General features: G+C 42.9%; 1 long non-coding RNA gene across 1 annotated transcript; it reads right to left on the bottom strand.

Moving 5' to 3' along the window:
* Positions 1–7: 7 nt before the first annotated feature.
* On the bottom strand, positions 8–26,191 carry LOC122928037. Its single transcript, XR_006387838.1, has 3 exons — positions 26,052–26,191; positions 4,862–4,992; positions 8–56 (listed from the first exon to the last, which is right to left on the bottom strand). It is a non-coding gene; the product is annotated as an uncharacterized LOC122928037 (long non-coding RNA).

Here is a 26,191-nt window from a genome sequence, read left to right as displayed (position 1 = left end):
GCCGCTGTCACATTCACCGCCTCCTTAACCTCTTACTCCATATGGACCTTGTCCTCCTAGATCAAAATTATTATTTTAGATTTTTACGTATTTTATGTTATTTAAAGTAATTTCCCTATCCACATTTGTTTGAAGAGCACTTGCCCTGCTCTTAACCACATTTTGATGCCATTTGCAGCCCTCTAGCCTTTTCCATGACATTTATACAGCCATTTTAGTGCTCAAAAGTTCGGGTCCCCATTGACTACAACATCCAGGTGTCCGCTCAACTCTAATGGTAAGTATTTGGCTAGGTATGGATCCTGTAATAGGATGTGCCAGTGGTTTGAGAATATTGTACGTATGGTATTATTATTAGATGTATTAAACTGTGTGACAAAATTTATATTCATTTCTGTATGCATCCCTTCTCTTTTTGTAGGCTGTAGACAGGTTTCTTGTGTATCAATAGTTGTTCTAATATAGGTGTTTTTTTATAAGTTTCTTGGGATAGCCCTTATCAATAAATCGTCTTTCAAGAATTTTTGCCTGGTTTTTAAAATCGCTGTCCAGGGTACAGTTTCGTCGAATACGTTTGTATTGGCTATATGGGATATATAAAATGAATGTAGCTATTTGTATCAATAGATTTGAAATATGTTTTAGTGGCCAACTGGTTATTTTCTGTGGAGATAAGAATATCTAAAAACTCAATCTCACTCCTATTATAATTTGGGTTGAAAGTAATTCCCCAACCTGTATTACTTATGGTATTGCAAAATTCTAATGCAGTGTTTTTGTCGCCATCCCAGATTATAAAGATGTCATCAATATATCTCTTATAATAAACAAGTTGTTGAATAGGAGGTACAGTATTTTGGATGTATAGCCTTTCAAACTCCCCCATGAAAAGGTTAGCATAGGACGGCGCCACTTTCGTACCCATAGCGGTACCCCTGCATTGATGGTATGTTACGCTGTTATAAAGAAATTGTTCTCTAGGATAAAATGCAGACTATCTAGGAGAAAACATACTTGAGGTGTTTTTAGATTAGGATCTCCCTCTAAGGTAGTTCTAACACACTGTATACCCAAATCATGTTGGATGTTAGAATATAGGGCTGTGACGTCCATAGTGAATAATGCATATGAGTCTTTCCAAGTAATATTTAATTCCCGGATTAACTGACTAGAGTCGTGAAGGTAGCGGTTAATGAATGCACTTAGGGTTGCAGGAATAGATCCAGATAATGTGAAAGGTTGCTTGTTGCGCATTTCATATTTGACACAATTGGTCTTCCAGGGGGATATTTTGCATTTTTAGGTATTTTTGGAAGGTGATAAAAAATAGGGTATGCAAGGGGCTCTGGGTAGTAGAAAGTTTTTTTCTTTTTTGTTTATATAATTTTTATTGTAAGCATCATTTTAGTGAGGTCATTATTTATACCGGGAAAAGGGTTTTCAGTCACTTTTTCATAATAGACTGTATCATTAAGGATATTGAGTGCCTCCCTCTCATAATCTACAAAGTTTTGGTTGACTATCCCACCCCCCTTGTCTGCTGGGCAAACAATAATATTTTCATTAACACTTTTTAGGGCATTTTTTGGGGTTTACTAAGATTTTCTTTTCTATTTGCCATGATTGGTACAGAAGTCATTGTTTTGATGTCAGAGGATACAACATCAAATCAAGTAGGGATATGATGTCCCTGGCTTTGAAGGGGGAAGAAATTGGACTTCGGTCTAACTTCTTGATGTATAAATGTGGGTAATTCAGTTTCCATTGGTGGATCCATTTTGTTTTTTACGGGAGGTTTGATGTTTTCAACCTCAAAATGTCTTTTAATTGTAAGGTTTCACCTAAATTTTTGTATATACAAAAATAGCTCAAAGGGATTTACAGTGTAAAATGGACAGAAGGATAATCCTTTCTCAAGTAGCTTGGTTTCTGTTGCTGTCAATATGTGAGAAGAGAGATAAAAATTTTTTACAGTAGAAATGGATTCAGATTTTTTTTTCTTACATTTTTTGGGCGATTTTCCTTTTTTGTGTCCCTCCCCTGCTACCTCGTGTTCGAGTTTTCTTTTTCCAGGGATGGGTCTGAAGTACTGTGTTATCTGGTGAATGGTGTTTGAGGGGTGTAGGGGGTGCATGTGGAACTGTATCGGAAATACAGGGGTGGGATAGTTTTGGCATGGCCTAAAAAAGATACTAGAGCGGAGGAGCCAGATTGTGAATTGTCAATAGTAATAACATGGTTGTTGGCTGTGACCCCTGGTGGGGATGTATAGTGTGTAGTGATATTGCAAAGTAGAGAGATATCTGTAGGATGACTGACCGTATGTACGTGGGGTGGAGGTATACCAGAGGTAGTGATAGAAAGAGAGTGAGCTGTGTGATTAGTAATAGAGGGATGAGGGACAGGCGGGAAGGGATGGGACTTATATATTGGAGTGTCGCTAGAAATGGGCTCCTGAATAGACGGATCCATAGGAGGAAACCAGGATCGGTTTTTATGTTCAAAATATTTAGTTTTAAATGCCCTAACTTTCTGTCACGGCTGGCGGTGGGGGAAACCCCCAGCCGTGCGGTGCCAGGAGATGGTAGGGTTACCCCTTGGCCGGGACCACAGAGTTAGGGAGCAGGTCACCTCCTATTGCGTCCCTAACGCTGACCCTGTCTCCTATCAGTATGAGCCGACCTTGATGGTAGGAGGACTCATACGCCGGAACCTTACAGTCCCTACGAGCCCTCAAGTCGGCCCTGTACTAGGGGACAGTGTCAGACGCCCTACTCCTCCTAGGAACGGAGGAGCCGGGGTCTCAACGGCCAAGCAACACAGGGGGAACATCAACAGACATATGGAAATGACAGGTAAGTGAGACTAGTCCTGCACTTACCTGCCACAGACACACAAACCTGGAACCCATGAACAAGTGCTGATGTCCACAGCAACATAAAGGACACAGCACACACCAGACATTACACGGGAAACCAGGAAACCATAAGCTGCACTAACAAGATAACCCCACACACACCTAGATAACACCGTGAAACATAGTATTAACTGACAATGGTTTATGACCAGAAGGATGGTCCCCACCAGGCAGATGGAGGAGACAGGAGGCTGCTCCAGCCAGCATGGCTGAGAGCAACCTACTGAGCCCAGCCAGGGACTGAGGCTTTATAGGCCAAGAGGCCCCACCCAACGATCAGCACACACCCCGTGAAGTCACACACACTGGGAAGGGAGTTAACCCTTCCAGCAACACAGAAGGGAAACTCACATAAAGGGGAAAGCACACAACCTCACTCACCTGTCTCCGACGGCAACGGCATGCGTGGCAACCGTGTCCTCCAGAACAGCCAACAGGCCGAGACACATCCACAGCATGCAAACATCGCCAGACGTTGCCGCGGACAACCGCAGGTGAAGGGAGGAGTCCCGGTGCATACAAAACATCACCTCGTGCACAACAAACAACACAAAGTGCACACAGACATACAAACGGGCATTCACACAAAACCCGTTGCCAAGGGCAACCGCACGCACACTCGTTGTCCGCGGCAACCGCACCCGAGGCAAACAACCAAGTGCCCCAGCTGCGGTTGACAAACTCCCAAACCGCGGGCAACAGCATGCGGCACCTAAGGAGTCACGACCATGACCAAGGGTCGTGACACTTTCTCTAGAAATTCATCAGTAGAGGAGTTCTGTGTCCATGAGATGTTTGGGACTAATAGCTACAGTAGTTGGAATGGGTAATACCATAATATTTGAAGGTATGCTATTACAAAGTGCACCAAGGGGAGCAATCAGCGGAATCATTTTCTCCTTAAGGGGGTGCTGGGGAGACTTGGAACTGGAGATATGTCTAGTACTAATACTATTAGGACCGCTGTGAGGGTTACAATCAACCATTGGGGTGGCTATTTTGGTGGAGACCTTTTGGATGGTATGGGTAAGATGGCGTGTGTCTCTCCTCCCTTCTACCTCACATTGACTGTCATTTAGTTGTTTTAAAGCGTTATTCTTCCTTTAGCGATGATTGGTAAATTACCGTTAGCTAGTATTTCCATCATGAGCTGGTCTATTATAGTGTGTTGTAGCATATGTGTGAGCCTGGCCCTTTATTTCATTTAGCTGGTTGTGGGTATTATGTTCTGCATTTTTGCGTAATCAATATTTTCCTTGTTCTTTATCTGTTCTGTCCCTCTGCAATTTATTAGATTTGGTTGCTATGATATTCTGTTCATTTTGGTAAAGACTGTTGGTAAGATTATGATTAATGACAGAAAAATGATTTTGATCAAACCCGCTGCGCACTGATGCAGATAATCGTTCCACTAATAGGTGAAAACTGGATCATCTGAAAAAGTGGGTGGAATGTTTATTCTTAAGCTATATTTTTCTTGTAAGTATATTTTAAGAAACATTATGTCTAGAGAGTGCAATAGTTCACTTTTGAGGTTATCCTCAAGTTTTTTAAACAGTTCGAGCATCCTATTTGTATCCATAGCGGTGTGACCTGCCATATTGTCATCTCCAGTGTCCAATAGGGGAATTGTAGGATTAACTTTCTTGGTAGTATAGCGTGAGACCAACGATTCACGTGGCCATACTCGCTGTGGGAAATATTCCATTGTTGTTCTTTGTAAGTTCTTGTACTCACAATCTAGTTTGGAACAACCACAAAATACCAGACAATGGGCTGCAGATCCTCCCAATAAAAACTCACGGACTTGCGCGTCCTCCGGTTGCAATTAAAATGGATACCGCTCCGGGCCAAGCATGTAAAGATAAAAGAAGGACAGGACGCAGCGCCTCATGTGTGGTGTTGTTTTATAAAATCATAAAATTAATAGTAAGTAACTCTTACCAGAATATGTTGTAAGAAGTCACAACATCTATGTGTAGCCTTGCTGATTTTCCCGATCAGCGAACGGGGTGCCTGCGCTGCTGCCTAGGTTCCAGCCCGTGTTGTGGGAGCATTTGTCGGGATGAGATAGTCTGTATAGGAAGAGAGAAAAAACTGAACCTTTGTGGTGGCACTGTCAGCAGGAGTCGGAAGCGGGTAAGTATTGGTAAAACAATACTATTTATTTACAGTCAACGCGTTTCAGGGGCAGAGGGCCCCCTTCATCAGGACAATATACAACATAAAACAACATTCACATAAACTAAAAAAAATTTGGCGTGTGAGACCTGGAGGAGGAAGAGGGGCGGGTCTGTGGGCGTTTGTTTATAGGACTTGCATATCGGGAACACTGGAAAGTGTGACCTCCTCGTATAGCCTCAATAATCCCTACAAAGCTGTTTGGTAATTATGCTGGTTTGTTATTGGCGATATTCATTGCAGAGCATACTGTAGAGTAAGACGATACTGTTGTAATAAAAGTGAAAAAGTATATCAATCTCGTACTGGTATGTCGGGGGGACAAAAAGAGGGGAGATCTACTGTATTATAATTGATTTTTGACATGAATCGATATTTGAAACTAATATGTTTCAAAAAAGGAAAGGAAAAAATGTATTAAGCAATGTCCACTGCAGGGTACAGAAGGTCGCAAGTATCCACATCATGTAATTATATATCTTCCTTGTAAAATTGTATCCATGATTCTCATAGATACAATTTCATAAATGTAACAATTACCCCTTTTAAAGGGGTGAAAGTGCAGAGCAGTAAAACCTGCAAGCATGTACTATAAGAGCACGATATTGTCATGTAAGATCTGAAAATTAATCATTAGGCTGGTCTGCACAGGACATAAGGGGGGAAGAGATCGAATATCATAAAATATTGTGGTTTTCAAACACATTATTTTTTGTATATAAAAGATAATAAATAACAATAAAACAAAATGTTATTAATAAAAATAATAACAATAATAATAAATATATATATATATATATATATATATATATATATATACATACAGTACAGACCAAAAGTTTGGACACACCTTCTCATTCAAAGAGTTTTCTTTATTTTCATGACTATGAAAATTGTAGATTCACACTGAAGGCATCAAAACTATGAATTAACACATGTGAAATTATATACATAACCAAAAAGTTTGAAACAACTGAAAATATGTCATATTCTAGGTTCTTCAAAGTAGCCACCTTTTGCTTTGATTACTGCTTTGCACACTCTTGGCATTCTCTTGATGAGCTTCAAGAGGTAGTCACCTGAAATGGTTTTCACTTCACAGGTGTGCCCTGTCAGGTTTAATAAGTGGGATTTCTTGCCTTATAAATGGGGTTGGGACCATCAGTTGCGTTGTGGAGAAGTCAGGTGGATACACAGCTGATAGTCCTACTGAATAGACTGCTAGAATTTGTATTATGGCAAGAAAAAAGCAGCTAAGTAAAGAAAAACTAGTGGCCATCATTACTTTTAGAAATGAAGGTCAGTCAGTCCGAAAACTTGGGAAAACTTTGAAAGTGTCCCCAAGTGCAGTCACAAAAACCATCAAGCGCTACAAAGAAACTGGCTCACATGCGGACCGCCCCAGGAAAGGAAGACCAAGAGTCACCTCTGCTGCAGAGGATAAGTTTATCCGAGTCACCAGCCTCAGAAATCGCAGGTTAACAGCAGCTCAGATTAGAGACCAGGTCAATGCCACACAGAGTTCTAGCAGCAGACACATCTCCAGAACAACTGTTAAGAGGAGACTGTGTGAATCAGGCCTTCATGGTAGAATATCTGCTAGGAAACCACTGCTAAGGACAGGCAACAAGCAGAAGAGACTTGTTTGGGCTAAAGAACACAAGGAATGGACATTAGACCAGTGGAAATCTGTGCTTTGGTCTTTATGAGTCAAAATTTGAGATCTTTGGTTCCCACCGTGAAGCATGGAGGAGGAGGTGTGATGGTGTGGGGGTGCTTTGCTGGTGACACTGTTGGGGATTTATTCAAAATTGAAGGCATACTGAACCAGCATGGCTATCACAGCATCCTGCAGCGGCATGCTAATCCATCCGGTTTGCGTTTAGTTGGACTATCATTTATTTTTCAACAGGACAATGACCCCAAACACACCTTCAGGCTGTGTAAAGGCTATTTGACCATGAAGGAGAGTGATGGGGTGCTGCGCCAGATGACCTGGCCTCCACAGTCACCGGACCTGAACCCAATCAAGATGGTTTGGGGTGAGCTGGACCGCAGAGTGAAGGCAAAAGGGCAAACAAGTGCTAAGCATCTCTGGGAGCTCCTTCAAGACTGTTGAAAGACCATTTCAGGTGACTACCTCTTGAAGCTCATCAAGAGAATGCCAAGAGTGTGCAAAGCAGTAATCAAAGCAAAAGGTGGCTACTTTGAAGAACCTATGACATATTTTCAGTTGTTTCACACTTTTTTGTTATGTATATATTTCCACATATAGTTTTGATGCCTTCAGTGTGAATCTACAATTTTCATAGTCATGAAAATAAAGAAAACTCTTTGAATGAGAAGGTGTGTCCAAACTTTTGTTCTGTACTGTATATATATATATATATATATATATATATACACATATATTGTGAGAAATATGGATTATTTACTGTCAGCCATGTTCCCACACCGACCTGAGAGGAATATGGATTATTATTTACCGTCAGCCATGTTCCCACACCAGCCATCTGCTGTCAGATAGCAGAGGTAATGGACTCCACAGGGGGGGCCCTGCTTCAAAGCCCAGCCAAATGGCAGAGAACTTCTAACAGGCCACCTTTGTTTACGATTTCTCACCTCCATTCAGATAGCACGGATCCTGCAGGAAAACCTCCCTTCAAGGGGTCTAGGCCATTCCACAGTTCAATCAAATTATTAGACATCATGCCATCACAGGCATAAACCAGATACATATTTGTGTCCCTGTGGCCACGATGAACTGGCCCGTGGTCATAGTTTGGTGGTGGGATGCCAGGGAGGGGAGATATACATATCTCCCCTTAGAAATCAAATAACAGCATGTTATTATATGTAAAAACACAAAATGCAATCGCACACTGCAACCAGCACTCTGCCCTGCCTTTATGCTGGATGTTGAATAAGGCATTGGTGTACATTTTGGCCAAAGCGTAATAAGCCACTCACCACGTCAAGGTCGCCTTCATGAGTGGTCCCTAACACTAGTTCCTACCTTTTATGGGCCATGACAGCCACATAAAGTCCAGGGAGCGCAGGTACAGCATGCACGCCAAGCACACTCTGCTTTTAACCCCGTCCGGTGCCATTACAGCTTTCATCGGATCCAGGGATGCAAGTACTCACATGCATGCTGAGCCCACTTTATACTTCTCCTGGAGCCTAATGGCTACTGGTAGGTGCTGTATAAGCAGACTCAGTTTTATACTGACTTTAAAACCAGCCTCCAGGGGGGCAGATTAACTGGACAGGTGTGCTTGACTGCTTGGAGATCGCCACGCCTCCAATACGTACTACAAAGAAAAAAATATGGAAAATTTTAGCCCGCACAACCCCTAGCAGGTGCAGATTGCTGTGGCGAAATAAAGATATAAATGTAAAAACACAAAATGCAATCGCACACTGCAACCAGCACTCTGCCCTGCCTTTATGCTGGATGTTGAATAAGGCATTGGTGTACATTTTGGCCAAAGCGTAATAAGCCACTCACCACGTCAAGGTCGCCTTCATGAGTGGTCCCTAACACTAGTTCCTACCTTTTATGGGCCATTACGCTTTGGCCAAAATGTACACCAATGCCTTATTCAACATCCAGCATAAAGGCAGGGCAGAGTGCTGGTTGCAGTGTGCGATTGCATTTTGTGTTTTTACATTTATATCTTTATTTCGCCACAGCAATCTGCACCTGCTAGGGGTTGTGCGGGCTGAAATTTTCCATGTTATTATATGATGTCAGAGGACATTACAGGGAGGAGGTTTAAGAATACTGAACTATGCAACTCCCAGCATGACTAGGCTGATATTATGTGATATAGAGGACATTACAGGGAGGAGGTATAGGAGGAGAGAACTACAACTGCCAGCATTTCCCTGGCTCTTACATCCTTCTTTGCTTTTGTCTCATGAACACAAAGCTCCTCCCTCTCAATCTACATGGTATCTTCACAGACTGTTCCCCACCACTTCTCCCCTCCACTGCTGAGCTCCGCCACCTCCTGCACTGATCACAGCGCATTGCCTCTGTCTGAGTGTGCCAGCCACAGAAAGCAGGAAAGCCTAGCATCCATACAGGCCTTGTGAAAATGCCTCTTAAAAATTATTCGCATCTCTGTGCACCAGAAACTCAAGTCATAAACTTAAAGGGGTTGTGTAACTTCAGCAACTGGCATTTATTATGTAAGGAACTTTAATGCGAGGCACTTACTAAAGTATTGTTATTATTCATGTTACTTCCAGCAGTGGCCGTGCTCGCACACTATAGGAAAAAGTGTCCACCTCTCTGGTGGCCGAAACCGTGGGAGCACACATAGGTTGGTGCTTTTTCCTATAGTGTGCAAGCATGGCCACTGCTGCTGGATTGCAGGGTGGTGGTAACCATGGAAATGAGCAGTGCATAATGTGATGGAAAAATGTATCCAGCCAGCAAAGCAAGCAATATGGATAATAACAATAATATTACGTTTTCTGAAATGGTTCCACAATTTTTAGATGCCGTTTTTCACAGACTGGTACATTTCTGCACTTTCTTTGCTTCTGAGAGGCTCTGGTTCTCCAACATGCTATTTTTATACCCAGTCATGTGACTTAGTAAAAACGTACTCCTCCAGCTCTCTTACGTTTCCAGCCTTTTGTTGTCCCTGTACCAACTTTTTTGAGAAGTGTTGCTACCAACAAGTTCTAAACAAGTAAATTTTTTTCATGACATTCTATTGTGAATAATATATGGGTCTGTGAGATTTGCAAATCATTTTATTCTGGTTTTGTTTACCAAATACAGAGGCTCACCACCCCTGGAGTGTGGGCAAATATGCTGTGCCACGTTCTCTGACTTGCTCTCTATGTACCTGCAATACTAGTGACCAGTTATGTGACACTCAAGACATACAGTATACAAACCGGATTCCAAAAAAGTTGGGACACTAAACAAATTGTGAATAAAAACTGAATGCAATGATGTGGAGATGGCAAATGTCAATATTTTATTTGTAATAGAACGTAGATGACAGATCAAAAGTTTAATCCGAGTAAATGTATCATTTTAAAGGAAAAATACGTTGATTAAAATTTTCACGGTGTCAACAAATCCCCAAAAAGGTGGGACAAGTAGCAATAAGTGGCTGGAAAAAGTAAATTTGAGCATAATGAAGAGCTGGAAGACCAATTAACACTAATTAGGTCAATTGGCAACATGATTGGGTATAAAAAGAGCTTCTCAGAGTGGCAGTGTCTCTCAGAAGCCAAGATGGGTAGAGGATCACCAATTCCCACAATGTTGTGCAGAAAGATAGTGGAGCAATATCAGAAAGGTGTTGCCCAGCGAAAAATTGCAAAGACTTTGCATCTATCATCATCAACTGTGCATAACATCATCCAAAGATTCAGAGAATATGGAACAATCTCTGTGCATAAGGGTCAAGGCCGTAAAACCATACTGGATGCCCGTGATCTCCGGGCCCTTAAACGACACTGCACCACAAACAGGAATGCTACTGTAAAGGAAATCACAGAATGGGCTCAGGAATACTTCCAGAAACCATTGTCCGTTTACACAATCCACCACAATGCCATCCGCCTTTGCCAGCTGAAACTCTACAGTGCAAAGAAGAAGCCATTTCTAAGCAAGATCCACATGCTCAGGCGTTTTTACTGGGCCAGAGATCATGTAAAATGGAGTGTGGCAAAATGGAAGACTGTTCTGTGGTCAGACGAGTCACGATTCAAAGTTATTTTTGGAAATCTGGGACGCCATGTCACCCGGACCAAAGAGGACAAGGACAACCCAAGTTGTTATCAACACTCAGTTCAGAAGCCTGCATCTCTGATGGTATGGGGTTGCATGAGTGCGTGTGGCATGGGCAGCTTGCATGTCTGGAAAGGCACCATCAATGCAGAAAAATATATTCAGGTTCTAGAACAACATATGCTCCCATCCAGACGTCATCTCTTTCAGGGAAGACCCTGCATTTTTCAACAAGATAATGCCAGACCACATTCTGCATCAATCACAACATCATGGCTGCATAGGAGAAGGATCCGGGTACTGAAATGGCCAGTCTGCAGTCCAGATCTTTCACCTATAGAGAACATTTGGCGCATCATAAAGAGGAAGGTGCAACAAAGAAGGCCCAAGACAATTGAACAGTTAGAGGCCTGTATTAGACAAGAATGGGAGAGCATTCCTATTTCTAAACTTGAGAAACTGGTCTCCTCGGTCCCCAGACGTCTGTTGAGTGTTGTAAGAAGAAGGGGAGATGCCACACAGTGGTGAAAATGGCCTTGTCCCAACTTTTTGGGGATTTGTTGACACCATGAAATTCTGATTCAACATATTTTTCCCTTAAAATGATACATTTTCTCAGTTTAAACTTTTGTTCCGTGATTTATGTTCTATTCTGAATAAAATATTAGAAGTTGGCACCTCCACATCATTGCATTCAGTTTTTATTCACGATTTGTATAGTGTCCCAACTTTTTGGGAATCCGGTTTGTACTAAATACAGTGAATTTGGAAAGTCTTCAGACCCTATCACTTTTTTCACATTTTGTAATCTTGCGGCCTTGAACTAATATAAAAAAAGTTCTAATTTCCCCCATCATTCTGCACTTAATACCCAATATTGAGAAAATTAAAACAAAATGTTTGAAATGCTGATTTGATCAAAAATAAAAAAATAAAATATCACATTAAGTATTCGAATCCTTTACTCAGACTAAGTTGAAGCACCTTTGGCAGTGATTACAGCCTCCAATCTTTTTGGGTATGATGCCACAAGGTTTGCACACCTGGCTTTGTGAATTTTCTGTCATTCTTCTTTGTAGATCCTCTCAACCTCTGTCAGCTGTACAGCCATTTTCAGGTTTCTCCAGAGATGTTCGATTGGGTTCAAGTCAGGGAACTGGCTGGGTTACACAAGGACATTCACAGTTGTCCTTAAAGGGTCTTTCTGGGATTTTAATATTGATGACCTATCCTCAGGATAGGTCATCAATATCAGATTTGCAGGGGTCCGACACCTGGCACCCCCGCTGATCAGCTTTTGAAGAAAAGGCCACGTTCCATGCGAGCGCTGCCTTCCCTTCATTGTTTACCTAGTCGCAAGCAGGTGTAATTACAAGCCGTCCAATTCACTTCAATAGGACAGCTCTGTAGTATACACTTGAATTGGAAGGAGCTGTCCTATTGAAGTGAATGGGACAGCTTGTAATTACACCTGCTCGCCGCTGGGATGTTGGCAGCAAGCAGGTAAACAATGAAGGAAAGGCAGCGCTCGCATGGAGCATGGCCTCCTCTTCAAATAGCTGATCAGTGGGGGTGTCGGACCCCTGCCGATCTGATATTGATGACCTATCCTGAGCATAGGTCATCAATATTAAAATCCCAGAAAACCCCTTTAAGCCAGTCCTGTGTTGCCTTGGCTGTATGGATAGGGTCATTGTCTTGTTGGAAGTTAAATGTTCGGTCCAGTCTGAAGTCCAGAGCACACTAGATCAGGTTTTCATTATGAATATCTCTGTATTTTCTTCCATTCACCTTTCCTTCAACTCTGACCCAGCTGTTGAAAAACACCCCCAACAGATGATGCTGGAACCATCATGCGTCACTGTAGGGATGGTATTGGGCACTGCCTGGTTTCCTCCAAACATTGTGCTTAGAATTGAGGCCAACAAGTTCAATCTTGGTTTCATTAGACCAGAGAATCTTGTTACACAATCTGGGAGTCCTTTAGGTGTTTTTTTTGCAAGCTTTCATTTGTCTTTTACTGAGGAGAGGCTATGTTCTAGCCACTCCTCCATAAAGCCCTGATTGGTAGAAAGGTGCAGTGATTCTTGACCTTCTGGAAGTTTCTCCCATCTGCACACAGAATATTTGGAGCTCTGCCAGAGCGACCATTAGGATATTGGTCACTTCTCTTACCAAGGCCCTTCTCCCCCAATTACTTAGTTTGGTAAAGCAGCCAGCTCTAGGAAGAGGTTGTTCCAAACTTCTTCCATTTAAGAATTATAGAGCCAACTTTGCTCTTGGGAACTTTTGATGCAACAAAAATGTTTTTGTACCCTTCTCCAGATCTGTGCCTCCACACGATCTTGTCTCTGAGCTCTACAGGCAGTTCTTTCCTCCTCATGGCTTGGTTTTTGTTCTGATATGCATTGTCAACTGTGAAACCATATATAGATCTATATACACATCTTGGCCAATCAACTGAATTTACCACAGGTGGACTCCAATCAAGGTGTAGAAACATCTCAAAGGTGGTCAAGAGAAATGGGAGACCTCCAGAGCTAAATATCAAGTGTCATAGCAAAGTGTCTGAATACTTATGTCCATGCGAAATATTAGTTTTTCCGTTTTAATACATTTGCAAATTTGCTAAAATTCAGGGAGATTGAGTGCAGATAGATGGGGCAAATGTAAATTTTTTTTTCTCTTTCATCACAAGGTGTAACTTAACAAAATGTGAAAAAAGCAAATGCATTATATGTAAATATGTAAGAGACACCAAAGTTTATTAGTTATCGAATAAATCACCAATACTAGAATAAAGAATATAAAGTAAGTTAATAAAATAAATACGTAAAATAAAATATGAACTACCACTGTAAACAATTCGGAAATTAGCACTGTATAATACGAATATACGCAATAGATGTCAAAGGTAATCCACCAAAATACCTATACATTGTTTGTGCATATACTGTATAGCACATCAAGTAAAATATACCAGCTATAGTTATTGATTTTTTGCAAAGGGTGAAGAATTATATCCAGCTATGAACGAACACAGCGCTTGTTGTATTGCTAAACAGCTGATGATACCTAAATGTAGCTCCTATAGTTGTAGACTAGACGAATGAGAGTCTGTCCAGCATATCAAGTTTTAAATCACCATGACACAAAAGTTACATACTATATCTGTATAGTGGCCAGGTGTTAAGTCACTCTCTTTAGTTGGTACAATCCACATAGAAGAGTCACAGGTGGCACTACTGATTTGTGTTAACACTAATGCATGCTTGCACAAGCCTCTCGATGCCTCCAACACAAACCAATGTGGTGGTGCACTATCCAGAAGATATAGTCATTCAAATCTTGCAAATGTAGAGTGAAAAAAGAATAGGCAGCACTCACCAATGGTTCTTTTGCTTCTTTTATTCTGGACAAATCAGCTTTCATGCGGCTAGGTAGCAGATTGCTATATTCACATAGAAGCGGCAATGGCCGTTTCGCGCACAGATTATTGCGCTTCCTCAGGGCACTACATATGCGCGTATCTACGTGCTGACCTCTTATACCTGGCGTCTAGTTGCTATGGAGATCTGTTACAAACCAGATGTCATGCACACAAGGGTCAATCAGTAACAAAATACAACAGAGAGATACATTGTTACAAGAACACATTCAAATAATTACAGTCATTTAGACCTAGCTGACCTACTGCTCCCGTACATATAATCCATTTTGCTTATTTGTGCAAAAGGGTGTGATGTCTGTCTCCTCCCTGAACTGGGTATGGGACAGCCTCTATTCCAGCAAACTGAAGTGCTTTCATATTCCCTCCATTCCCTCTTCTCACACGGTCAATTAGTCAGCATTTTCCCGTTCTTATAGAGTTAAAATGCATCCTGATTCTCTCAAATAGACACCTGATGGTTTTACCTACGTAAAAGTGGCCGCAATCGCACATCAAAACATACACTACATATGTGCTCCTACAGTTTATGAAACTGGTAACATTTTTTATTATGGGATCTATTTTTAATTCTCTTTTAGGAGTTGTAATCACATAACGAGCAACTGCCGCACTTGTAGTTGCCTTTCGGCAACCTCTCCTGCAACCAGTTATTTATTTTTTTCCTCCCAGGAAGCTGCTGCTCACAATCTTATCTTTTATTGTGTGGCTCCGTCTATATGTTATTAACGGTCTCTCATCCACTATTCCCTTCAGACCCACATCCTTTTTCTGGATATCCCAGTGTTTTAATATTGCTGTTCGTATTAAATTAGCCATTTTTTTATTATTGTTATTCTGTTGTCCTTTTGTCACGGATGGTGTTGCAGAAAGAGGGAACTTATAATTAAACATCCGCCTGGCTTGATTCTAAACTAAGGAGCATATGGGTGAGCCCTATAAAACCTCTAGAGCTCTCCCTGACTGCTATGCCCATGCAAAGGTCTTTATGGTAGACGATTGCATGTCCACGTACCTCATACTATGTGACGCCTGAAAACCCTATAATAGTGAGGGGACACGACCACCGGCTCCCTGCACTTAATACGGACGGAGTCAGGGTCACCTAGAATCAAGCCAGCAAGGAAACACAAATAAAGGAAACAGACTTATCTGAGGAAGCAGCCTCCAGCAGTGAACACAATCCAGGAAGAAGTATAAACCGCAAAGTGAGGCAGTATGGGAGGGACTATAAAGGGAGACAATTAGTGTAAATAGGTGACAGCTGGGAGAAGGAAAGGAGATGACAAAGGGAAACCAAAACAAAGAACTTCATGCAGGTAGAGAAGAACATCTAACAGACCTTCTCACAGAAGTGGCGGTGACACCTTTCCTGTCATTTCCCCTTTTACCTCTTAATAACTCATCTTGTGAGAATTTTTCGGCCTCTTTTATCTTCTCATCTAATAAGTGCTCAGGATACTCCCTTGGTAAAAGCCGTTCTTTTAACTACAGTGCTTGTTTTTTATATCCTTCATCTTTACTATTAATGCGCCTCAATCTGACAAATTGCCCATACGGTACAGATTTTTTTATGGGGTACGGATGAAAACTGCCGTGCTGTAGTAGAGAGTTGGTCTCCGTGGGCTTACGATGCCCCTCCGTGACCAACTCTCCACCACAAACCACGACAGAAACATCCAAAAATTCTGAACGCAACCCCCCAAAATTCATTGTGAATCTCATGGCCATACAATTCTCATCATTGAGGTGCTGTACAAATTCCCTGCATACACTCTCTGTGCCGGACTAAATTATAAAAATATCGTCCACAAACCGAAGGAATAATTTAATGTACTGCAGGAAAGGATTACTGGTGTTAAAAATACACTTATCTTCTAATCTAGCTAGGTACATATTCGCAAACGTACATGAGACCGGAGTCCCCATTGCTGTACCGACTTTTTGTCTATACCAGCTTCCTGCACAAAATCACAATAAAGGGAACTCTTTTCTGCTTGTTTTAGAACCTCAATGACTGCTGTCACCCCTTCAACATGTGGTATACGTGTATATAAACTCTCCACATCTAGGGACACTAGTTGATAACCTTCCTGCCAATGAAACTGTTTGAAGGACAGGAGGAAATCATTAGTGTCCCTGATGTAGGCTAGAGCCCTACTTAATATTGGTCTTAATAACCAGTCAACATACTGGGAGAGTGGTTCTGTCACTGAGCCAATACCAGCCACAATAGGGCAGCCCGGGGGATGGCTCAGTGACTTGTGCACCTTAGGAATGAAATACCATGAAGGTTTCATAGGATGAGAGGGTACTAATTTCTCCAAGAACGTTTTTCAATTCCTTCTGAATACATTCTACTGGGTCCTGTTTCAAAATTTCATAGGTGTGCTGGTCACTCAGCTGTCTGTGAGCCTCTGATACATAATAATCCCTGGTCATGAGGACCACGTTGCCCCCCTTGTCGGCCGGCTTCACAATAATATCATCATGCGATTTTATCCACTGCAGGGCTCTTTTTTCACCATTTGTGATTTTTTCCTGTGCTTGGGCATAAATGATGCCTCCTATCTCTTGTAAAACATGCTGATGAAAGATATCAATAACACTGCCGGCCGGGATAGGGGGACAAAACGTGGATCCAACGCATTCTTATAAATAACCCAGGTTATGTATCTCTCTGTTGTATTTTGGTACTGGTGACCCTTGTGTACATTACGTCTGGTTTGTTATGGATGGTCTGGTTTGTAAGAATGTTTAGCATGCAGAGTACTGGTAATGGCTGGATTTGATCAAAAGCTGGTAATCTTAAGTATTGCTGGTGCTCTTAGTACCACTGTAGCATTAGACATGCCAGTCATGCCAGTAATGTTGGAAACTATCAGGACCATCAAGGTTAAATTTTTTCTTATCAGCGAATAAAACTTTCTTCCACCTTTGAATGTCCCATGTTTGGTGCTCTCTTGCAAAGTCCAAAACAAGCAGTTTTGTGGAGTTCAAGGAGACGAGGTTTTTAAAGCCCTTCAGTCTCAGATGCCATCTGATGGTTTGGGGGCTGCAGTCAGCACCAGTAAGGGCCTTAATTTGGGTCAAGGATGTCCAGTGTCTTGACAGACAGCCAATTGGATCCTCCAGCTCAGTGCTGGTGAAATTCTTTGGGTCTTCCACTTGACTTTTTTGTTCCATAACCCTCAGGATCATTTTAGAACTTCCACCTCAGCAGCGATGGCGCACTGTGAGAGACCCTGCTTATGCAGGTCAACAAACGACCACGTTAAAGAGGTTTATTGCCTTTGCCATCACAACGTGTGACTACCTGACAGAAAATGACAATGAATCCACATCTTTGCACAGATTTGGCCTTTTAAAGGCATGTGGTCCTAAAATTTTGATCAGCTGAAAAACAGCCTGTTTCAGTTTAATCGTTATTTTCAATTAATTGAATGCTCAAAAAATGTTTTGTCTCACTCTCATTTCTTCTTGTTGCATGTTGAAGCTCTACTTGGAACCTTGTTAAGATCCAACAATGTAAAATATGATTTTTGATCAGGACTGTACCTTATAACATCAAGCGGTTGACCAATATATGCAGTAGAATAGTGTAGCCCATGTATCAGTCCTGTGTAATTTATCCATGGCCTAATTGAAACATACCTGTTAGACGGCCTCTTGGCCTCTTCACCTGCCTCCCCTTATTTGCAGAGCATCGGCTCTGTCTGGTACAATATATGGACGTTGTTCATTTTTTTTTATTAATCATTTTGATGTTTTTTTTTATCCCCGTTCGTGGTTGGAAAGCATGTGCGTTCCACCACGAGCGGACATGACGTCAGTTCCTGTTCCGGGATTGTAGGCGGGTAAAACGCTATTTTTTTACTGATTGGTATGTGTATAAATATGTTTGTATCAACAAGGTATACATTCTGCATCTGCTCCTGAGGAAGGGGAACCTTAGCCTTACATTGTCTGAATAAAGTGATTGAGCCGAAGCCTTCTCGGTGTGCTGCCGTCTTTCACCGCCACTCTACATGTGATCCTGACCAGGTGGGTTGATGTCACAGGTGTTATGTGCTTATCCTGATGACTACCCCCCAGCGAAGTGAGTGCATTAATACCATATTAGTACTTTCACTCATTGTTAATTTTATCACTAGTACGAATACTATTTTTATTACTATATTTATTGCAATTTTTTATTGCTAGTTCCACTACTACCGTTACAAAATATTTTATATATATATATATATTATATTTTTTTTGCTTGGACCCGCCCCTTCTGACTGGACCAAAGTTCATCCACTAATATAGCACCTTAGTTGGGGGATGGCCAACTAGTTGTAACTGTACCCACTACTGCTCACGGGCCTTATGCTATAGGCCATTTTACTATCATCTATAAAATACAGAGCTACATTGCCACATATTGCATAGTTATAATTCTTTTTGGAGTGGTGCTCACTAAACTAACCCCCCTTCCTTTTTTTTTCCACCTGGCAGTGGGTGACTGTCCACTGTTTATTCGTTCACACCGACACCATCTGGAATCCGCACTCCTAACATTGCTGTCTGTGAGTGTTCTTGATTTTTCATAACACTTCCTAGTGAGCCGCCTTCCTATCTTTCTCCTTCTCCTCCTTTCACCAATTCACTTCTAGTCCCCAACATTGTCAGCGCCCAATTGATTTAATTCTTTTTGGGGATTTGAGATCCCTCTAGGATTGAAGTAACTTTCTCCCTCCCTTTTTTCCTCTCTGCTTTCACTGTTCTAAATGAAACATAACATCAGTCATGTGATGTTCTTCACATTATATAACCCCTGACATCCAGTAAATTGCAGTGTTATATGACATACATGTGCTAGGTCAGCACACAGGACACATTCATGTGATAAGTAAATAGGGCTATCATGATTTGTATTGTGGATATTACAGTAACTAGGCTCACAATTAATTATGATAACAAGGTGTACACCCCCAAAAATTAGATGTGCTGACGAAACAAGGGATGCTAAAAAAGGACCAAAACAAAAATCTTTATTGATTCACAAGGGTGTAGGGGTAAATGAGTAAAACTTGTTGGTACCATGCAGCTCCGTTAGGATGGGCTAATAACCATATTATAAGCCTCAGGGTAGGAATGATCACCCACCCTGGGCTCTCCTTAGCCCCAGACCGTCTGCATGACCACTGGTGCGATAGTTCTGATCCCAAGACAATATGGATTGATGCGTTGCGTAATCACTTTTCAATTGTCCCGGATCAGTCTCAGATCTGTCCCATAAGGCACTGGGGTTGTCAAAAAAGTGCCCCGTTGCTCAATCCAAACAACAGAGGCCATGGCAGGCTATCACTTAAGCTGCTATTTGTAACACCCCAGAGTTGTGTTGCTAAACTCTTTTGCCCCGCTACAATCTGTTAAGAGCTTTCACTTTGTCATCTAATGTAATTTTACATGATGTCATTCACAAATGTGCATAAACCATGTTAAATGTATTTTGTTACAATTTCCATGTTCACCAGCAGGTGGCAGCAATGGTCTGGTAAGGACTTAGGTTCAGTTTAGTATACCTAAGCTGGAATAGTTCATTCCAGATTAGCTCCCCCTCTGTGAGCAGAGTGGGCTGTACCCACATCCTGCAGCATAGGAAGAGAAGGAAGTTAGAGTGAGTGTAGCTCACCCCCTGCTAGGGGTAGGGTGTGCATGTTAGAAGATCCCAGATATAGGGAACCAAACCAGGATCTTGTCTCGGCTGAGACATTGATAAAATCCCCAGCCTGAGCCCTGCAGCCTTGGCTGGATCAAGCAACCAGACAACTCCAGTTCCAGGAAGAAATCATCCCCTGTGAAGATAACTGTGAGTAAAATACAGAGACCCTAGGAGAAGTTATTCCTCCTCAGCTAGTCAGTCCCCATATAGCAGAAGACAGAGAGTGCAGAAGCCAAATCCCTGCAACACTATAGAGCTACAAAGCAGACGTCCTTTCCTGCAAGCTCCAGGTTGATAGAGCAGAAGATAAATTCCTGCCAACCATTGCCAATACCTGCTTGGACCTAAGACTAAAGCTGTATCTTGCATGGATGAAAGTTACCCTCAGTAAAGACAAGTTTGAACTTTAACAAAGGTCTGGATCTAAATTTCTGCTGCAAATTCCTCTATTACTCCCACTATCACTCCAGGAGCCAGGAGTCCATCCTTACCCAGGTAGGATACACCGTTGACACCATTGCCACTACCATACAGAGATATTACACTGCTCTGGCATTCCTAAACTGGGACATGCATTATAATACTTTGAAGGGCCATGCACACACTGCAATTGGCATCACGGACAAAACTATAGACTATTATATCCATATCCTGACCCACTGCACAATTTGGCATCAGTGTAACCGTACCACGGTCCTGCTCATTGCATTTTTGGCGCTAACAGAACCGGATCCATTTGTGTGCCTAAACAGAATCAAATTGCATGTTTAACACAGCCACAAGGCCTGAGGATTGTGCAAAACCCTAAAAATTGACTTTACTGCCTTTATTGCGGTGCCAGAAAGCGCTACACGGTGCGCACCAGCACTCCAAGGGTTAATTCGCCATATTTGTGTAATGGCGCCGCTTCTTCATGCCCTTCAGAAGCAGGAAAACTCAAGAACGCGAAAATGCAGAATACGCCCCCCTAAAAGCGGGAACTTTCAAGCCTGCCCACCAAGAACTTTGCAATGTGAGCCAAGGGAGTGCAGTCTCCTCCCTCTGGGTTACACCCTCATTTCCTGTACCAAGTGAGAGAGGAGACGAAGGAAACATGGCGCTCCCATCACCTAAGTGGGACCAAATGGCGATACAAGGAGAGCTAGTCTATGAAGCTACCTTACCAGAGATCAGGGTCTCCCAGCTCATGAAGAGAGCTGGCCCCTGTACGTTTGGAGTGTCCCCGAAATCTGTGCATGCCGTGACTCCCACGGATGACGACGTCCTGTCTACAGTCCGAAACCCGGAGGCTGTGGATCCCTCCGCAACGGCTGGATGCACCGACGAGATGTCCCCCAATATGGCCGCCAGCCAAGTCGCCTGCGGAAGCCACCACCAGCCAAGTTGCCCAGGCCCTGGAGGTCTCTGCATCACCGACCACATCTACGCCTCCAGCGACTGACTTCCCAGCTCCAGAGACAGCCGCGACTGCCGAAGATGACCAGTAGGAGGCATTGAAACTGGCCGCCTGGCCACAACATCAGGTAGTAGCCACTTCGCTCCCTGAGGCCCCGGTCCAAACCGTAGCTGCCCCTGCACCGCGCCCGGTGGTACCCAACACCTCTGCTAGACCCAGGGAGGTCCCCATAGTGATCCCTGAACTCCCTGCGGCCCCAACTCTACAGGTGGGGCAAATAAATAACTCTGTCCTGACTTTCAATCCCAGAGCGCAACCCTACATTTTACCCTGGAAGCTGCCGTTTGTCTGCCAGAGCCCCTTCAGTTGGAGGTATTAACCACCTCTGCACCGGCTAGGGATCCCGGCTTGCAGCATGTCACAGCTGCATTCACCAGGCTGTCTGCTCAGCCAAATACCAAAAGCACCACTAGAGGGCAGTGGTGCACCACTACTGCTGCAACCCTGAGCTACCGGAAGCAGGAGCGCCCCCCCCCCTAATGCGCTTAGTAGCTCCAGCAGCAATGAGGACCTGGATGTCCTCCTCTAAATGTCCTTCTCTTCAACACCTGAACTATTTGGGAGCCACGTCGTGGACTGTTCATGATGAATGAGGACCCGTTGGCATTGTTTTAATGTTTTCCTTTACAGGTTGCCCTATTTTGTCCTCACCCTGATGGTCATGTGCAGTAAGGACTCCCCCCATATTCACCTTCAACAACCTTTCACATCCCAGGTTGTGCCAAAGTTTGCACATTGTTGCACATTGGATAACCCTTTCTCAGGTTACTTGATAGCCTTATGGAACTACAGTTCTTAATAGGCTGCTTTTATATGTTTTATATGACATTTTATACCATTTTTATTGGGTTACAATTAACTATTATCCCTGTGGATTACAATTGACTTTTGCCTGTCTCCAGAGGATTCTACATCAAGCACTTAAAGTAAAAGGACTCAAGCCTTATTTGAGCATATTATTGCACTAATAAATGCATAACGTATTTGCACTGTTTTCCAAAATGTTTACTGCAACTTTAAAAGCTTGCACCCAAAAAAAAGACTCAAACGTATACCTGAGCTCTTTGTGATTTCTATTGTGATATTATTGCACTCATTTTGCCTAATGTTTTCATGTTATGCAATGTTCAAGTATCATATGCCCATTGTGTATATTCTCTTCTAGGTGCTGCAATGTGAATTCATGTACTTATTGTTAAATTGCACTTAACTTTGCACTTAACCAGATCAGTAGCAACTTACTCTTGTGTGCCTTACTTTACAGCTCTTGTTCTCTCCCCCCTTTAAACGGACTGCCTATCTGGACGCTTAATACTAATGGCCTACACCGGTGTTATATACCCATAGGTACCCAGGGTAGAACCAAGTGGTAAGTCCTGGAAGGTCTAGCAACAGCAAGGGTAACCCCGCTGCTTCTGGAACGACTAGGGGAATAATGTATGCCCTCCTTCTTGTTTGTTATATGTGCCAGGATTGGTAATGGGACTACTATACCCTCCTCCTGTGACTGCCAGAAGTGCATGGAGACACTAATACCTTTCCTTCTGTGCCTTTGCCTAAGGTATGGTACCTCAAGCCCTAGAGCCACTTTTAGATACCCATAGTCACCATAGTGATCGTGCTATAAGCTTTATATTTTGACTTTGGTGCAGAGAAGGGAATTCAGGATAAAGCCACCCTTCCATTTGCAAGTATTTCATTACTTACACCATGGTGGGATTACAGAGTAAGGACACACCCATGCTTTCTTTGGTATTAGGATCCAAAATACTACAGTAAGTCAGTCAGTAGTGATTGCTTAGTGCAGACCTTTGGTTCACTGGTTATACCGAGAGGAAAACTGTTAATTAGGACACCCTACTTATGCGGGCAGGAACCTCAGGGTAGCCGTTATATGTTTTGTCTATGTATGACATCATGTAATTTTACATGATGTCATTCACAAATGTGCATAAACCATGTTAAATGTATATTGTTGCAATTTCCATGTTCACCAGCAGGTGGCAGCAATGGTCTGGTAAGGATTAGGTTTAGTTTAGTACACCTAAGCTGGAATAGTTCATTCCAGCTTAGCTCCCCCTCTGTGAGCAGAGTGGGCTGTGCCCACATCCTGCAGCATGGGGAGAGAAGGAAGTTAGAGTGAGTGTAGCCCACCCCCTGCTAGGGGTAGGGTGTGCATGTTAGAAGAAGCTCCCAGATATAGGGAACCAAACCAGGATCTTGTCTCGGCTGAGACATTGATCAAATCCTCAGCCTGAGCCCTGCAGCCATGGCTGGATCAAGCAAGCAGACAACTCCAGTTCAAGAAAGAAATCATCCCCTGAGAAGATAACTGTGAGTAAAATACAGAGACCCTAGGAGAAGTTATTCCTCCTTAGCTAGTCAGTCCCCATACCTCAGAAGATAGAGAGTGCAGAAGCTCAATTCCTGCCACAGTATAGAGCTACAAAGCAGATGTCCTTTCCTACAAGATCCAGGTTGATAGAGCAGAAGATAAATTCCTGCCAACCATTGCCAATACCTGCTGGGACCTAAGACTAAAGCTGTATCTTGCTTGGATGAAAGTTACCCTCAGTAAAGACACGTTTGAACTTTACCAAATGTCTGGATCTTAATTTTTGCTGCAAATTCCTCTATTACTCCCACTATCACTACCCTCAATTTATTGCAAGTGAGCCAGGAGTCCAGCCGTACCCAGGTAGGAGACACTATTGACACCATTACCACTACCATACAGAGACATTACACTGCTCTGGCATTCTTAAACTGGGACGTGCATTATAACACTTTGAAGGGCCCTGTGACTAAACCCTGCGCACGCTGAAATTAGCGTCACAAACAAAACTATAGACTATTATATTCATATCCTGACCCACTGCAGAATTTAGTGTCAGTGTAACCATACCACGGTCCTGCTCATTACATATTCACGCAACTGAAGGCTGTTGTAAACAACAGAATTGAATTGCCCTGTTAGTTATGAGGCTACAAGTCCTAACTGAGGGTACGGCTCAACGCGTTTCAACATCTAACACTATGTATCATCAGGAGCCCGTACTGTAACCTAACTTGACTCATTAAGTATATGCAGGCATTAGAAATATACGTAGTCCATCTCTCACAGCAACCACGCTCCGGCGCTATGATGGCCTTGAAACGGCCACCAAAACGCTGGCTATTTAACCAGGGTAGCTCCACCTACCCTCACACGCAACGAGAAAGCGTTCCGCCCCCACAGTGAGTCCACTCCATGTCACGTGACCGCAAAGCGGGAACACATGACATGCAAGGAATGACACACTGTAACAGAATGGGGAGGTACCACAAGGAGACCGAGCTCCGAAGTAAAGCAGGGACTTAGCGGTGGATCAAAGAGAAGGCATGAAGGCAGGACTGGTATAGTAAAGAGCAGTGAGGCTAAGGATGATACAGATGCATGAAACTGTAGTATGCACCATGAGAGAATTATATATAGTAGGAATAATGAATAAAGGTATGAATGAGGGGGAAGTAGAGAGGAGACAATTTTATAACATTTACTCCCACTCTTTGGAGATATAAAATTATAAATAACTTGCCAGCGCTAGCCCCAGAGGGGATATATACATAAATCATTAGGGACAGTATACATATATATAGGAAGTGGTAATTGTAAGCCAACCATAAACAATGACCTAGCGGAGGGGCAAAGAGTTAAGTTGCCCCCCTGTCATTCCTATATATCATGTTGTTTAAATCTGATCTAAATAACACTATTTTTATATACAGGGCCACCATGATGATTTCTTTCAGCCGTGTCTTTTCTCTGCGGAGTTTAACACACAGAAATCTTAGTTTCTTACTTTTCCATCAACCTTCCACCTTCTCAATACCCCATCCTGCCACCCCTAATACTGTGCCCATTGTGCTCCCCAATACTATAGTGCAGAAACAGTTCCCCTGAAAGTACTGGAACCACACAGTACTGGGCCAGTACAAAAATACCCCTTTATGTTGTGCACCAGTACAAAAAAAATACCTATTTACCTTTCAGATCAGACCCTCATATTAGATCTCAGATCAGACCCCCCATCTAAAACCAAACCCCTTTTAGACCTCTATGTCAGACTCCATATCAGACCCCAGTTTCAGACCTCAGATCAGACCCACATTAGACCTTTCAGACCCCCATTAGACTCCCAGACCCCCATATCTGACCCAAGACACGACCCACACTAGACCTCCACCCATTAGACCTCCAGACCCCCATATCAGACCTCGAACTAGGCCCCAAAACCCCTATATCAGCCTCTCATTAGATCTCCAAACCCCCCTTATCAGACCCATTAGACTTTCTTAGACTGCCAGACCCCGATTAGACCTCCAGACTCCCAATCAGACCCCTATTAGACTTCCAGACCTCCATATGAGACCCCATTAGACTTCCAGACCCCCATATCAGACCTCAGACCAGACTTCCAGACCCCCATATCAGACCTCAGACCAGACTTCCAGACCCCCAATAGACCTCCAGACCCCTAGTAGACCTCTCAGATGCCCCATATCAGACCTCAGATCAGACTTTAAAATAAATTAACTTACCTCTCCTGCTCCACCACCTTTCTCCTGGTCCGGCGGTCTCCCCGGCTCTCTTCTCGGGGCCCGAGCTGCACAGTCACCTGTTTGCATCGTCAGGTCACAGTGCGCTCTATACGTCCTGACGCTATACGCAGCCAGGACAC

This window comes from Bufo gargarizans, chromosome 1 (genome assembly GCF_014858855.1).
Source record: "Bufo gargarizans isolate SCDJY-AF-19 chromosome 1, ASM1485885v1, whole genome shotgun sequence".
Taxonomy (NCBI): domain Eukaryota; kingdom Metazoa; phylum Chordata; class Amphibia; order Anura; family Bufonidae; genus Bufo; species Bufo gargarizans.
This window is presented reverse-complemented; position numbering and strand designations above follow the sequence as displayed.